This window comes from Marmota marmota, unplaced genomic scaffold, assembly GCF_001458135.2.
Source record: "Marmota marmota marmota unplaced genomic scaffold, marMar, whole genome shotgun sequence".
In the NCBI taxonomy this organism is placed as follows: Eukaryota; Metazoa; Chordata; class Mammalia; order Rodentia; family Sciuridae; genus Marmota; species Marmota marmota.
This window is the reverse complement of record NW_025999977.1, coordinates 54,046,908-54,051,295: the sequence shown is the minus strand read 5'-3', so window position 1 is coordinate 54,051,295 and position 4,388 is coordinate 54,046,908. Positions and strand designations below refer to the sequence as shown.

General features: G+C 56.3%; 1 long non-coding RNA gene across 1 annotated transcript in view; it reads left to right on the top strand.

The window, feature by feature from the left end:
* Positions 1-254: 254 nt before the first annotated feature.
* Positions 255-4,388, top strand: part of LOC125617267 — an 8,220-nt gene continuing 4,086 nt past the window's right edge. Inside the window, exons 1-3 of the long non-coding RNA XR_007348218.1 lie at positions 255-852; positions 1,186-1,390; positions 1,915-3,638. This is a non-coding gene — a long non-coding RNA (uncharacterized LOC125617267). The remainder of the gene's footprint in view (positions 853-1,185; positions 1,391-1,914; positions 3,639-4,388) is intronic.

Sequence of the window (4,388 nt, the reverse complement as noted above, 5' to 3'; positions counted from 1 at the left end):
AGGGAGAAGCCGGGCCATGAGGGGCCATGGGTGGACCAGCAGGGCGGATGCCACTCACCCACTTTCTCCCTGATTTGCTCAGCAGCTTGTGCCCCGGGTCAGGAGAGGAGCTGGGGTTAGCCGATAGGTGACCTGGCCTGACCGATGAGTAGTTAGAGAAAACCTGCTAAGGAGGGTCAGGAAAGAACTTTCTTTTTGGTCAAAAGAGAAGCATATAAAGGACATATTTTGTTCCTCCTCTCTCTTCTAGTTTTGAACATTATGTCAGATAAAGATGCCTAGAGCTGCCAGTGGCACCTTACCACCAGAAGGGCAAGGCGGAGATGCCAACCCGGATCGGTGCTCGGTGCCGTCAGGGCCTGAACCACTGGACCTGCAGATAAGTCACCTGCTGCTGTTAAGTGTCTTTATTGCTCAAGCCATGAGCCGACTCGCTGCCTCCTAGAGAGATGCAGCCCTCAGCCAGCCAGCGTGGTGGGGACTTTGATCTTGTCCTTGGGAAATGGGAAACTGTCACAAAGTTTGAACACCGAGACAGGACCTCGTCCTCCACATGGCTCTGGAAACACCCCTGTGACTGTCCCATCAAAGGGTTGAAGAGGAAAATCGCATGATCATCTCATAGATGCCAAAGAAGAAGTTGTCAAAATTTGACAGCTTTCGTGAGAAGTCTCTCAGTCCTCCAGGAGGAGAAGGGAGGCCTGCCACCTGGAAAGGGACCTGCAGACCCCACAGCGAGCTGACGCTTAGCAGTGCCGGTTCCCTCCAGACCTTTGTTCTGCTCCTGTTCAGCACCAGCAGGATCCTCGCCAGTGCAAGACAAGAAAGGAGATTCACACAGACCAGAAAGGGGTAAAGTACAACTCTTTCTATTCACAGGTTAATATGGCTGTCTAGGTTAAGTCTCAAGAACTCCTAAACAACAAGCCCAACGAGGTGGATTTAGCAAGGTTGTAGGATAGAGAGGAAAAACAGAAAATCAGTTAGACTTCTGTCTGTGTTTTTGCATATGCATGCGTGTGTACTAGGGGTGGAACCCAGGACCTTGGCGCATGCTAGCCAAGTGCTTTGCCGCTGAGCTACACCCCCAGGCCTTTTTAATTTTATTTTGCGCTACACCCCCAGGCCTTTTTAATTTTATTTTGCGCTACACCCCCAGGCCTTTTAAATTTTATTTTGCGACAGGGTCTTGCCGAGTTCCCCAGGCTGTCCTTGAACTCCTGCCTGACCTCCTGAGTAGCTGGGATCCAGGTGTGCCCCCTACATGGGCACTGCTTCTGTCTTCAGTGAGCTGGTGTTTACACAGGTCCACAGGAGTGACGAAGGACAAAGTTTCCATACCGTGCTGCGTTCCTGCAAGAGGCAGTCACCGTGGGAAACTGTATGGAGGGTGAGTGGGACCTCGCGGTATAGTCTTTGCAAATATTTATGAATCAACAATTAATTTAAAAATTAATAAGTAAACAAATTGATAAAACTCTAGTAGCTCCTAAAACCACAAAATACTTAGGTGTAAATCTAACAAATATGTATGTATGGCTGAAAAACCAGAAGACGTGGATGAAGGAAATTAAAGGCAGCCTAAATAAATGGAGAACAACGCTGTGACCATGAATGGAGAACTCAGTTTCTCTAAGGTGTTTATTCTCTCCGAAGTCACCTACAGGGTTCAGACGACCCCAAACTACTGTGCAGCTCCAGCCAGAGCTGGAGGACAGATGGGAGGGGCTACAGGATGCCAAGCGGGCTTAGGTAGCAGGGTGGCTGTGCGGGAGCTGGAGAACAGGGGCACAGAGTGGCCTTCATGGTGGGCCAGCTGTCAGCTGTGCAGAGGATGGGGACAGGTCCAGGCTGACACATCCCTTAGCTTCTCTTCCCTCCCTCCCTCCTTTCTCTCTTTCTTTCTTGATACAGGGATGAACAGTGCTTTACCACTGAGCTACACCATCAGCCCTTTTATTTTGCACTTAGAGACAAAACCTTGCAATCCTCCTGCCTCAGCCTCCAGAGCTGCTGGGATTTCAGGTGTGTGCCACCGCACCTGGAAGATCCTGCTTCCTCAATTGTAGGCCAGAGGTGTCTTCAGGAGTGGGGTCAGCAGGCGAGGGGCGGTCAGAGGACACCATCAGGGTGGTCTCAGGGCCAAGCCTGTGTGTGGCCTCACCACTGACGACAGCAGGCAGACTGGACAGGCTCGGGAAGGAGTGAGATGTCCTGTGCTGTGCTCTCCGAGGGTCTGGGAGCCTGCTCCCTCCCGTCCAGCTCTACCCTGGCCTTGTAACCACGGCATTAACTTGGGCGAGCCCCGGCAGCACCCTGGACTGTGTCCTCCTTTGGGGCTCAACCAGCACAGGGCCTGGACCTTTGGGAAGACAGGGCTGGGGGAAGGGATTTGGCTGAGAGGGCTGGGGTGGTGGCAGCCCCCACCAGCTGCAAGCACGAGGCACTGGTGGCAGATGGTCCCCAGCAGTCCCCATCCTCCCCTCCTGGCTCTACTGGCTCCGTGGAAACAGCCTGCTTTATTCCCAGGAAGCCATTGTCTTAGTGACTGGCACAGACCCACAGGCACCAGGGCCCACGGGTGGCGGTTTCTGTGGTAATTGACAGCAGGAAGGAGGGGCCTGGAGCTGTGCCCGGGGTGGAAATCCAGGAGACTGGGACGCGAGGTAAGCCTGCCAGTGCAGGGTGCCTGGCCCTGGGCCCCGCCGCCAGGTGGGATGGGAAGAGTCTAGAACCCTGTGTGCAGGGTGCTGCGGGTTCAGGATGCCCTGGTCAGAGGCCCTCCAGTCCAGGAGCAGAGAGACAAACGTGTAACCGGCAAGGACCGCAAGGGCCATGAGACCAGGTGCCACACCAGAGCCAGGAGGGGCATCAAGGGTGAGCCAGCTGGAGTGACAGGTGCCAGGAGAAGGCCAGGGTCCCCCAAGGCCACAGAATGATGGGAAGTAGACTTTACACAGTCAGGCCTCCAGGAAGTATGGCCCCTCCATGACCACACCCCTCAGGACTTCCCCTCTCCTCACCAAAAGTCACCAAGGCCAGCCTTTTGGCCGTCTGGGAAGAGCTTCTGGATCACAGGGAATCAGCTCACCAGCCTCAGGGATAAAGACAAGGCAGGATCTCAGGAGCAGGGCTGTGGTCCACTCTGGCCCTCAGGGCCCTGCTCTAGGGCAGCTCAACCTATGCATCTGACCCGGTGTCTCTCCTCCAGGCCTCTGAGGCCAGCCTTCACCTACCCCAGCTACTGGTCTCTGTCACTTGACCTCTGACCCTCAATGATTCTGCTTCAAAATGGGGACAATGTTCTTGCTTTGGAGGGCTGTTGAGTGGGTGGCACAAAGTCACAGGCAGGAAACACTCTGTAAGGGACGACTCAGAGGCACTTACAGATGGGGTAAAGAGGTGTGGCACCATGGAGGGAAGGGCCACCTGACAGGCCTGCCACCTCCATCCTGCCTTGCCACTCCTCTGCTCTTCAAGGGGTCCTGTTCTGCTTCTGCCCAGTCTGGGGACACAGCCCCCTGGGGGACAGCCACAGCAGCACTGGGAAGCCAGCAGCGCACAGCGACTCCAAGGAGGCAAGGAGGGTGTTGGGCAAAGGCCAGAGAGGACAAGCCTGGGGGCCATGTGCAGCACAGGTGAGGGCGAGGACACACCACCAACAAGACGTGACGGTGAGGGTGCCACAAGTACCGGCTGGGTCCTTGCTAAGCACCTGGCCCCAGGGGGGCCTAGTCCTTTCAGGCTTTAAATTCACGATAATGTCACCCCTGTAAGACTAGAAGCCAGTCAATTCGAATGTTTGCTCTGCTGTGGGGACTGAGGGTGGGCTGTCCCCGTCACCCTGGCCTTCCGCTCGCTGTCCTGTGCAACATAACCCAGCCTTGGCCACATGTCCTGAAGGCTGGGTTATGTGGAGACTTTCAGTGCACCAGTGGTGGACGGGGCCCCTCTGGAGACGGCCCTCTGGTCCCCTGACTGCCACAGCTCCCCTGGGACACGGCTCAGATGGCCACGACACAACGCTTGGTGCACCTGCTCCGTGTGGGTGAAGCCTTGGCCCAAAGGGGCAGGCAGCCCTCCCCTCCCCAGGCCCTGCTGTCTCAAGCCTTGACTGTGGCCTCAAGTGCGCCGCGCGCGCCTGTTTAGGAATGGGCACAGCCATAGGGCAGTCCTGCCCAGTGCCACAGGCCAGGCCCAGGGGGTTCTCGGCTTCTGATCCTCCCCTGCCACCCAGTGCTTCGCCAAAGTCCTTCCTAGTTGGTGGTGACTTCTGCGTTCTGATCCCGGGCGCCTGGACGAGGCCCGAGGACTGAGCTCTCGGGAGGAGGGAGACCCTGCGGGGGCTGGCTCTCGCCCTCTCCTCCAGCCCGTTTTCTAAAGCAGCA